Raw genomic sequence first — 13356 nt, 5'->3', positions numbered from 1 at the left:
TTCTTTTCTTCTTTTTTAACCCTCATTTTTCTTCCATAATTATTATTTGATTCCCTCTGGCTGCCTGCTACTTATTTGTAGTAGTACCATTCATCCATTGAGACCTTTCCATCTGTCACACAGCTTTGCTTTCTTTCCCCAGAAGCTTTATTCTCCTACTGTGCCATGTTTACTTTTTTTTCCTTTTTCCCCTTTTTTGTCTACTAGTTGAATTGAGCATTCTTTTGTGCAGGTGTTTTCACCTTCTTTTTTTTTTTTGGTTATTTTAAAGATTTAAACCAGGCAAATGATGCTGAATTAGATAAAAGTGACACTCAGAAGGGGCATGTTTGCTAATCTTCAAAGACTGATATAATTTTTTAAATTCCACATGTCTTTGTTCTGATATGTAAAGGTAGAATTGGAGTAGACCCAATAAAATTCTGAATGTTAAGTGAAGTGGTAGGAATTGTTTCAATCAGTCTTTGCATATGGGTAAACAATTATAATGATATTTTACTCTCCATATGTATATTTATATATTTACTATGTGTAATTGCTGATTAAAAGCTTACTTACTGTGAACTTCAATGCTTAGAAGCACTTAAACATAAAGATTAACCTTTCTGGATATGACTTTATCTCGGAGCTTACCATCAAGTTCTATTAAAGAGTAGGAATCTTCTGCCTAGAGAACAGATTCTAGCGGTATGAAGATAAATGTGAGCATTCATGAGAAATTAAATTAATGAAAAGTCTCCATTGTGCTTACATTATTGGAGAAATTTCATTAATTCTGTTATGGTTTGTTATTCGGAGCTTACCATCAAGTTCTATTAAAGAGTAGGGATCTTCTGCCTAGAAAACAGATTCTAGGGGTATGAAGATAAATGCCAGCATTCATGACAGATTAAATTAATGAAAAGTCTCCATTGTGCTTATATTATTGGAGAAATTTCATTAATTCTGTTATAGTTTGTTATTCCCATTCAACTCAAATATAACTTAGCCCCCTTTCTGAGGTTTGCAGGTGACCAGCACCACATTTCTCAAACTGCCATTGTTTCACCTGGTGTTGAACCCACTTCGTAAGGGGATATATGCTAAGCAAAAGGGACAGCTTCTGCTGTCAAGGGGCTCACAGTCTGTTTGAAGGAGGAAGAATACTGACTTTTCATTTAAAGCATTCAGGGCATTAAGAATATGTTTACTGAGAGATGATAGATTATGTTCTGATCACACCTGGTTAGTGTCAGGAAAGAAAAGAATCCTGAAGTATTTTAAAATAGTTTTTTTAAGGAGATCAGAGGATAGAATGGAACGATGATACTACCAATCCAGAGAGTAGCAGGTAGAGAGATATGTGGGGGTGTGGGGGGGGAGTAAGTAGTTTAGAAGAGAAGTGTGCAGACTTTTTATTTTTTTTAAGACAGAAGTAAGAGATGTAACTGAAAACCTTAATAATTACTGACAGCTGACTCTATCTCAGTCCCTGAACAACTAAAGATAATGAGTCAGAGTCCTTGCCTATAAGAAATTCATAATCTAGTAGTGGATGTAAGACAAATATGTAAATCATTTTATTAGAACCCAAAAGCCTATAAGAGATATACTGATATTTTTTTCCTGAACTATGATAAAGTATCCTATTATCAGAACAGCCTTTGCTTGGAGAACAATATAAAAGCTATTGGAAATACAAAAACTAGCTGACTGGAGGCATTGTAGAGAAACCAAAGTAGGCAGGTTTTGAAGAGCTAAGGTCTTAGGAAAAGGAAAACATATTGAGGTGAAATTGATATTCTGTGCCACTGTTGTCCTTGAGGGATTTGCAGATTCCTAAACATTGTAAAATGGGAGTCCGAGAAATCAAGAAGAATAAGCAGAGATTTTTTGCAGTTTCACCGTTCTGAGGGGCAAAAATAGGAGATCAAGTCCTGCCAAGGAGAAAGGACCTTGAAAAAAAATTTCAAAATTTTCTCACAAATTTTGAAACCCAGTCTCAGATCATCTCACTCCTAAGTAGATGGTCTGTTCTACTCAAACTGCCTGCCTGGAAAAAATATTATAACATGATACAGAGACTTTAAATCTTTATACTCTATATCTGGAATTCAGTTGAAAAAATAATACCATACATCCTTAAGAGATAGAAAAAATAAACAAAATCCCAGAAAGAAACAAACAGAAGAAAGAGGGCCACAGATCATGAAATACTGAAATTTAGGATAAATAATTTTAAAGTACTTGCAATTAATACTTTTAAGAAAATAAAAATTCTCTTGAGTACTTCATACAGAATGGAATTAATAAATAGGAATCTGATGAATGTTCTAGAATTATAAAATATAGTCTCTGAAAAAAAAATTTAAATGTTTGATGGATGAAACTCTGAGTGGGCAGTGTCTGTCCTAATCACCTCTGTACTCCCCACTACATGGTACTGGGCCTGGTATATGGTGGGGCTAATCACTGCATTATCTGTTGAATGGGTGGGTACTTGAATGAGTACAGCCAAATGTACTAACAAAAAAAGCACTGAACTTAATCACTCAATATAAAAAAGTCAAACAAAAGAAAGAAAGGAAAGAAGAAACAAAACCATGTGGAAGAAATAGAAAATGAAAAACAAATTGCTAGATTAAACCTAACCATATTGATTATTATATTAAATGTAAATGGCTAAACAACTCAATTAAAAAGCAGGAATAGGATTGGTTTAAATGATGGAGTAGAAGGACATGCTCTCACTCCCTCTTGCAAGAGCACTGGAATCACAACTAACTGCTGAACAATCATTGACAGGAAGACACTGGAACTCACCAAAAAAGATACCTCACATCCAAAGACAAGGGAGAAGCCACAAAGAGACGATAGGAGGGGCTCAATCACAATAAAATCAAATCCCATAACTGCTGGGTGGGTGATTCACAAACTGGAGAAGACTTATACCACAGAAGTCCACCCACAGGAATAAAGGTTCTGAGTCCCTCGTCAGGCTTCCCAAACTGGGGGCCCTGCAATGGGAGGAGGAATTCCTAGAGAATCAGACTTTGAAGGCTAGTGGGATTTGATCGTAGGACTTTGACAGGACTTGAGGAAACAGAGACTCCACTCTTGGAGGGCACACACAAAGTAGTGTGCACATCGGGACCCAGGGGAAGAAGCAGTGACCCCACAGGAGACTGAAGCAGACCTACCTGCTAGTGTTGGAGGGACTCCTGCAGAGGTGGGGGATGGCTGTGTCTCACCATGAGAACAAGGACACTGGCAGCAGCGGTTCTGGGAAGTACTCCTTGGCGTGAGCCCTCCCAGAGTCCACCATTAGCCCCACCAAAGAGGCTCCAGTGTTGGGTGGCCTCAGGCCAAACAACCAACAGGGAGGGAACCCAGCCCCACCCATCAGCAGACAAGTGGATTAAAGTTTTACTGAGCTCTGCCGACCAGAGCAACATCCAGCTCTACCCACCACCATTCCCTCCCATCAGGAAACTTGCACAAGCCTCTTCGATAGCCTCATCCACCAGAGGCCAGACAGCAGAAGCAAGAAGAACTACAGTCCTGCAGCCTGTGGAATGAAAACCACATTCACAGAAAGATAGACAAGATGAAAAGACAGAGGGCTATGTACCAGATGAAGGAAAAAGATAAAACCCCAGAAAAACAAAATGAAGTGGAGATAGGCAACCTTCCAGAAAAATAATTCAGAATAATGATAGTGAAGATGATCCACGACCTCAGGAAAAGAATAAAGGCAAAGATAGAGAAGATGCAAGAAATGTTTAGCAAAGACCTAGAAGAATTAAAGAACAGACAAACAGAGATGAACAACACAATAACTGAAATGAAAAATATACTAGAAGGAATCAATAGCAGAATAACTGAGGCAGAAGAATCGATAAGTGACCCGGAAGACAGAACAGTGGAATTCACTGCTGTGGAACAGAATAAAGAAAAAAGAATGAAAAGAAATGAAGGCAGCCTAAGAGACCTCTGGGACAACATTAAACACAACAACATTTGCATTATAGGGGTCCCAGAAGGAGAAGAGAGAGAGAAAGGACCCAAGAAAATATTTGAAGAGATTTAGTTGAAAACTTCACTAACATGGGAAAGGAAATAGCCACCCAAGTCCAGGAAGTGTAGAGTCCATGCAGGATAAACCCAAGGAGAAACACGCTGAGACACATAGTAATCAAATTGGCAAAAATTAAAGGCAAAGAAAAATTATTGAAAGCAGAAAGGGAAAAATGACAACTAACATACAAGGGAACTCTCGTAAGGTTAACAGCTGATTTCTCAGCAGAAACTCTACAAGCCAGAAGGGAGTGGCATGACATATTTAAAGTGATGAAAGGGAAGAACATACAACGAAGATTACTCTACCCAGCAAGGATCTCATTTAGATTTGATGGAGAAATCAAAAGCTTTACAGACAAGCAAAAGCTAAGAGAATTCAGCCCCACCAAACCAATTCTACAACAAATGCTAAAGGAACTTCTCTAAGTGGGAAACACAAGAGAAGGAAAAGGACCTACAAAAACAAACCCAAAACAATTAAGAAAATGGTAATAGGAATATACATATCGATAATTACCTTAAACGTGAGTGGATTAAATGCTCTAACCAAAAGACACAGGCTCACTGAATGGATACAAAAACAAGACCAATATATATGCTGTCTACAAGACATGCACTTCAGACCTAGGGACACATATAGACTGAAAGTGAGGGGATGGAAAAAGATATTCCATGCAAATGGAAATCAAAAGAAAGCTGTAGTAGCAGTACTCATATCAGATAAAATAGACTTTAAAATAAAGAATGCTACAAGAGACAAAGAAGGACAGTACAAAATGATCAAGGGATCAATCCAAGAAGAAGACATAACAATTATAAATATATGTGCACCCAACATAGGAGCACCACAATACATAAGGCAACTGCTAACGGCTCTAAAAGAGGAAATCGACAGTAACTGAATAATAGTGGGTGATGTTAACACCTCACTTACACCAATGAATAGATCATCCAAATAGAAAATTAATAAGGAAAAACGAGCTTTAAATGACACAATAGACCAGATAGATTTAATTGATATTTATAGGACATTCCATCCAAAAATAGCAGATTATACTTTCTTCTCAAGTGTGCATGGAACGTTCTCCAGGATAGATCACATCTTGAGTGACAAGTCAAGCCTCAGTAAATTTAAGAAAATTGAAATCAAATCAAGCATCTTTTCTGACCACAACGCTATGAGATTAGAAATAAATTACAGGGAAAAAAACGTAAAAACCACAAACACATGGAGGCTAAGTAATACATTACTAAATAACCAAGAGATCACTGAAGAAATCAAAGAGGAAATCAAAAAATACCTAGAGACAAATGACAATGAAAACACGACGATCCAAAACCTATGGGGTGCAGCAAAAGCGGTTCTAAGAGGGAAGTTTATAGGAATACAAGCCTAACTCAGGAAACATCTCAAATAAACAATCTAACCTTACACCTAAAGAAATTAGAGAAAGAAGAGCAAACAAAACCCAAAGTTAGCAGAAGGAAAGAAATCATAAAGATCAGAGCAGAAATAAATGAAATAGAAACAAAGGAAACAGTAGCAAAGATCAATAAAACTAAAAGCTGGTTCTTTGAGAAGATAAACAACATTGATAAATGATTAGCCAAACTCATCAAGAAAAGAGGGAGAAGACGCAAATCAATAAAATTAGAAATGAAAAAGGAGAAGTTACAACAGACACCGCAGAAATACAAAGCATCCTAAGAGACTACTACAAGCAACTCTATGACAATAAAATGGACAACCTGGAAGAAATGAAAAAATTCTTAGAAAGGTATAACCTTCCAAGACTGAACCAGGAATAAATAGAAAATATGACCAGACTAATCACAAGTAATGAAATTGAAACTGTGATAAAAAATCTTCCAACAAACAAAAGTCCAGGACTTGATGGCTTCACAGGTGAATTCTATCAAACATTTAGAGAAGAGCTAACACCCATCCTTCTCAAACTCTTCCAAAAAATTGCAGAGGAAGGAACACTCCCAAACTCATTCTATGAGGCCACCATCACCCTGATACCAAAACCAGACAAAGATACTACAAAAAAAAGAAAATTACAGACCAATATCACTGATGAATATACATGCAAAAATCCTCAACAAAATACTAGCAGACAGAATCCAACAACACATTAAAAGGATCATACACCATGATCAAGTGGGATTTATCCCAGGGATGCAAGGATTCTTCAATATATGCAGATCAATCCATGTGATACACCATATTAACAAATCGAAGAAGAAAAACCATATGATCATCTCAATAGATGCAGAAAAAGCATTTGAGAAAATTCAACACCCACTTATGATAAAAACTCTGCAGAAACTGGGCATAGAGGGAACCTACCTCAACATAATAAAGGCCATATATGACAAACTCACAGCAAACATCATTCTCAATGGTGAAAAACTGAAAGCATTTCCTCTAAGATCAGGAACAAGACAAGGATGTCCACTCTCACCACTATTATTCAACATAGTTTTGGAAGTCCTAGCCATGGCAATCAGAAAAGAAAAATAAATAAAAGGAATACAAATTGGAAAAGAAGAAGTAAAACTGTCACTGTTTGCAGATGACATGATACTATACATAGATAATCTAAAAGATGCCACCAGAAAACTACTAGAGCTAATCAATGAATCAGGAAAAGTAGCAGGATACAAAATTAACGCACAGAAATCTCTTTCATTCCTATACACTAATGATGAAAAATCTGTAAAAGAAATGAAGAAAACACTCCCATTTACCATTGCAACAAAAAGAATAAAATACCTAGGAATAAACCTACCTAAAGAGACCAAAGACCTATATGCAAAAAACTGGAAGACGCTGATGAAGAAATTAAAGATGATACCAACAGATGGAGAGATATACCATGTTTTTGGATTGGAAGAATCAATAGTGAGAAAATGACTATACTGCCCAAAGCAATCTACAGATTCAATGCAACCCCTATCAGATTACCAACAGCCTTTTTTACAGAACTAGAACAAAAAAATCTTAAAATTTGTATGGAGACACAAAAGGCCCCAAATAGCCAAAGTAGTCTTGAGGGAAAAAAACGGAGCTGGAGGAATCAGACTCCCTGATTTCAGAGTATACTACAAAGCTACAGTAATCAAAACAGTATGGTACTGGCACAAAAGAGAAATATAGATCAATGGAAAGGATAGAAATACCAGAGATAAACCCACGCACCTATAGTCAACTAATGTATGACAAAGGAGGCAAGGATATACAATGGAGAAAGGACAGTCTCTTCAATAAGTGGTACTGGGAAAACTGGACAGCTACATGTAAAAGAATGAAATTAGAACCTCCCTAACACCATACAGAAAAATAAAGTCGAAATGGTTTAGAGACTTAAATGTAAGACCAGGCACTATAAAACTCTTAGAGGAAAACATAGGAAGAACAGTCTTTGACATAAATCACAGCAAGATCTTTTTTGATCCACCTCCTAGAGTAATGGAAATAAGAACAAAAATAAACAAATGGGACCTAATGAAACTTAAAAGCTTTTGCAAAGCAAAGGAAACCATAAAGAAGACGAAAAGACAACCCTCATTATGGGAGAAAATATTTGCAAACAAATCAATGGAGAAAGGATTCATCTTCAAAATATATAAACAGCTCATGCAGCTCAATATTAAAAAAATACAAACAACCCAATCAAAGAATGGAAAGAAGACCTAAATAGAATTTCTCCAAAGAAGACATACAGATGGACAAGAATCAAATGAAAAGCTGCTCAACATCACTAATTATTAGAGAAATGCCATTGAAAACTACAATGAGCTATCACCTCACACCAGTTAGAATGGGCATCATCAGAAAATCTACAAACAACAATGCTGGAGAGGGTGTGGAGAAAAGGGAACCCTCTTGCACTGTTGGTGAGAATGTAAATTGATACAGCCACTATGGCGAACAGTATGGAGGTTCCTTAAAAAACTACAATTAAAAAAAAAAAAAAAAAAAACTACAATTAGAGCTACCATGTGACCCAGCAATCCCACTACTGTGCATATACCCAGAGAAAACCAAAATTCAAAAAGACACAAGCACTCTAATGTTCATTGCAGCACTATTTACAATAGCCAGGTCATGGAAACAACCTAAATGCCCATCGACAGATGAATGGATAAAGATGTGGTACACATATACAATAGAATATTACTCAGCCATAAAAAGAAATGAAATTGGATCATTTGTAGGGACGTCGATGGATCTAGAGACTGTCATACAGAGTGAGGTAAGTCAGAATGAGAAAAACAAATATTGTATATTAACGCATGTATGTGGAACCTAGAAAAATGGTACAGATGAAGCAGTTTGCAGGGCAGAAATTGAGGCACAGATGTAGAGAACAAACCTATGAACACCAAGAGGGGCAAGTGGTGGGTGGGGGTGGGGGTAGTGGTGATATGAATTGGGAGATTGGGATTTACATGTATACACTAATGTGTATAAAATGGATAACTAATTTAAAAAAAAAATGAATGATCCATCATTTTATGAATAAACTTTATAAGAAATAATAAAAATAAATAAGTAAATAAATAGCAGGATAGATTTTTAAATAAAGACTCATACATAAATTGTCTACAAGAAAACTATAAGAAAGTAGGAATGCTATGTTAAAATAAGAAGAAAAGTAGACAAATTAAATTATCAGGGTTAAAGGAGAATATATCATAATTATAAAAGTCTTCAAGGCATAACAGTCCAAAATCTGCATGTGCTCAATAATAGAACTTCAAAAGGGATGAAACAAAATTTCACAGAATGAAAAGGAGAAATATACAAATCCATAGTTAATTGATAGACTAGTAATTGATAAAACAATTTAAAAATATATGAGTATAAGATTGCCAACAAACACATGAAAGAATGCTCAACATCAATAATCATTAGAGAAATGCAAATCAAAACTACAATGAAGTATCACCTCACACCAGTCAGAATGGCCATCATTAAAAAATCTACAAACAATAAATGCTGGAGAGGGTGTGGAGAAAAGGGAACCCTCTTGCACTGTTGGTGGCAATGTATATTGATACAGCCACTATGGAAAACAGTATGGAGGTTCCTTAAAAAACTAAAAATAAAACTACCATATGACCCAGCAATCCCACTACTGGGCATATACCCTGAAAAAACCATAATTCAAAAAGAGTTAGGTACCACAATGTTCATCGCAGCTCTATTTACAATAGCCAGGACATGGAAGCAACCTAAGTGTCCACTGGCATATGAATGGATAAAGAAGATGTTGCACGTATATGCAATGGAATATTACTCAACCATAAAAAGAAATGAAAGTCTTCCCTGGTGGCGCAGTGGTTGAGAGCCCGCCTGCCAATGCAGGGGACACAGGTTCGTGCCCCGGTCTGGGAAGATCCCACATGCCGCGGAGCAGCTGGCCCCGTGAGCCACGGCCGCTGAGCCTGTGCGTCCGGAGCCTGTGCTCCGCAACGGTAGAGGCCACAACAGTGAGAGGCCCGCGTACCGCAAAAAAAAAAAGAAATGAAGTTGAGTTATTTGTAGTGAGGTGGGTAGACCTAGAGACTATCATACAGAGTGAAGTAATTCAGAAAGAGAAAAACAAATACCGTATGCTAACACATATATATGGAATCTAAAAAAAAAAAAAATGGTTCTGAAGAACCTAGGGGCAGGACAATAATAGACACACAGATGTAGAGAATGGACTTGAGGACACAGGGAGGGGGAGGGGTAAGCTGGAACAAAGTGAGAGTGTGGCATGGGCATATATACACTACCAAATGTAAAGTAGATAGCTAGTGAGAAGCAGCCACATAGCACAGGGAGATCAGCTCAGTGCTTTGTGACCACCTAGATGGGTAGGATAGGGAGGGTGGGAGGGAGACTCAAGAGGGAGGAGATATGGTGATATATGTATATGTATAGCTGATTCACTTTGTTATACAGCAGAAACTAACACACCATTGTAAAGCAGTTATACTCCAATAAATATGTTAAAAAATATGAGTATATAGAAAACTTGAAGAATAAAGCAAATAACTTGTCCTAATTTATATTAATAGGACACTCCATCCAAGAACTAGAATATATATTCTATACCATACACTAGACCAGAGAACAAGCCTCACTGGAATCTACCCACAATATATTTAAATAGAAACCAATAATAAAAAGATATCTGAGAATTCTCCAAATATTTAGAAATTAAACAAACTTATAAATAAACCATAGGTCCAAAATGTAATCATAAGGGAAGTTAAAAAATATCTTGGACTGAATACAAATGAAAACACAACATATCAGAATGTGCAGGCTTAAACACTACTTTGAGAGAAATGTATAGCTTTAAATGCTTATGTAGGGTAAAGTCTTAAATAAGCTTCCACCTTAAGAAATAAGAAAAAAATTAAACCTAAAACAAATAAATGCATGAAAGGCATAAATAAAAGATAAGAAATCATTGAAATAGAAAACAGACAAAAAATAGAAATGTCAAAGAAACCAAAAGTTGCTTTTTTGACAGATATCCTTGCTCAAGGATGTAGAGACAGTTCAGGAGAATATTAGCTACTACATGGAGAAAGAAAATGAAAGGCATCACATGTGGAATTAGAGCTGCAGAAAAAGAAGACAAATTGGGAAAAGCAGTTTTTGAAAACATTGTGCCAAGAAATTTCCAAAAGTGTTAAAAGATATAAAGCCACAGATTCAAAAAGTTTTAAAAAACACAAGCAGGAGAAATAAAAATAAATCAATACCTAGCCAAATTACAATAGCACTGCTGGATACCATGTTAAGATAAAATGAAGATATTTTCAGATAAATAGAAACTGGGAGAATTTTTCACCATTGTACCTACGTTAAAAGAAATACTACAATGGAGAAAAGACAGACTCTTCAATATGTGGTGCTGGGAAAACTGGACAGCTACATATAAAAGAATGAAATCAGAACACTCCCTAACATTATACACAAAAATAAACTCAAAATGGATTAGAGACCTAAATGTAAGGTTGGACACTTTAAAACTCTTAGAGGTGGGACGAAGTGAGAGAGTGGCATGGACATATATATACTACCAAATGTTAAATACATAGCTAGTGGGAAGCAGCCACATAGCACAGGGAAATCAGCTCAGTGCTTTGTGACCACCTAGAGGAGTGGGATAGGGAGGGTGGGAGGGAGACGCAAGAGGGAGGAGATATGGGGATATATGTATATGTATAGCTGATTCACTTTGTTATAAAGCAGAAGCTAACACACCATTGTAAAGCAATTATACTCCAATAAAGTTGTTAAAAAAAAGATCTTTTTTGATCCACCTCTTAGAGTAATGAAAATAAAAACAAAAATAAACAAATGGGATCTAATTAAACTTAAAAGCTTTTGCACAGCAAAGGAAACCATAAACAAAACAAAAAGACAACCCTCAGAATGGGAGAAAATATTTGCAAATGAAGTAACTGACAAGGGATACTCTCCCAAATTTACAAGCAGCTCATGCAGCTCAATATCAAAAAAAACAAATAACCCAATCAAAAAATGGGCAAAAGATCTAAATAGATATTTCTCCAGAGAAGACATACAGATGGCCAAAAAGCACATGAAAAGATGTTCAACATTACTAATTATTAGAGAAAGGCAAATCAAAACTACAATGAGGTATCACCTCACACTGGGGAGAATGGCCATCATCAAAAAATCTACACACAATAAATGCTGGAGAGGGTGTGGAGAAAAGGGAACCCTTTTACACTGTTTCTGGGAATGTAAATTGATATAGCCACTGTGGAGAACAGTATGGAGGTTCCTTAAAAATCTAAAAATAGAACTACCATATGAACCGTCAATCCCACTCCTGGGCATATACATGGAGAAAACCGTAATTCAAAAAGATACATGCACCCCAATGTTCATTGCAGCACTATTTACAATAGCTAGGACATGGAAGCAACCTAAATGTCCACTGATAGAGGAATGGATAAGGAAGACTTGGTACCTATACAATGGGATATTACTCAGCCATAAAAAAGAACAAAATAATGCCATTTGCAGCAACATGGACGGAACTAGAGATTATCATACTAAGTGAAGTAAGTCAGACACAGAAAGACAAATATATGATATCACTAATATGTGGAATCTGAAAAAAAAGGGGTACAAATGAACTTATTTACAAAACAGAAGTAGAGTCACGGATGTAGAAGACAAACATGGTTAACGGGGTAAAATGAGGGAGGGATAAATTGGGAGATTGGGATTGACATAAAAACACTACTATATATAAAACAGTTAACTAATAAGAACCTGCTGTATATCACAGGGAACCCTACTCAATATTCTGTAATGGCCTATATGGGAAAAGAATCTTAAAAAAAAAATAGAGTGGATACATGTATATGTATAACTGAATATAACTGATTCACTTTGCTGTACACCTGAAACTAACACAACATTCTAAATCAACTATACTCCAATAAAAAATTTTAAAAATGAAAAGAAATACTAAAGGGATTCTTTAGGCACAAGATAAATATAACCATAAAAAAGTGCAAAAATGCACAAAGGATTAAATTGTAAAAAAGATGATAAAAATGTGGTATTTTTAAAACATTGTATACAACAAATATATATATATATAATGCATTAAAATGATAGCACACATGGTGGAGAGTATTAAGTAAACATTCTAAGAACCTGTTCTAAGTACTTTTTTATTTCCAGAAGGTGGAGAACTACTAATTTATATTCAAAATGCATGTTAGTAATGTCTGTAGTAACCTCTTAAATAGGTGCTTTAAAAATATGTAACAAGTTAATAGAAGGGAAAATTGAATAATAAAAATTTCTTAGCTCAAAATAAAACAAGAAAGGAGAAAAAATAGCAACAACAAAGTGGATAAACACAAAGCAAATAGATGATAGATTTATATTCAAATATATTAATAGTCTCATTAAATATAAACAGATTTAATTGAAAGAGAAATGTCACTATAAGAAATAAAAATGCTACAATATGTAGTTCTTAAAAGACACACCATAAATAAAAGAACAAAAAAGGCAGAAGGCACATATTAAAAATCCATTGTAATTACTTCAGTAAAAAGATAGTGGACTTCAAGGCAATAAAATGTTCCTAAAGATGAAGATTTCATGATGATTAAACGATCTACTAGGAAAATAAAACATTTCTAAATTTATGTACAGATAATAACATAACATTAATATAGACAAAGCAAAAACTGAAAAGATTATAAGGCAAACTAGAATTCTTCACAATC

This window comes from Lagenorhynchus albirostris, chromosome 12 (assembly GCF_949774975.1).
Source record: "Lagenorhynchus albirostris chromosome 12, mLagAlb1.1, whole genome shotgun sequence".
In the NCBI taxonomy this organism is placed as follows: Eukaryota; Metazoa; Chordata; class Mammalia; order Artiodactyla; family Delphinidae; genus Lagenorhynchus; species Lagenorhynchus albirostris.
The sequence above is the reverse complement of the archived record's forward strand: the minus strand, read 5'-3'. Positions refer to the sequence as shown.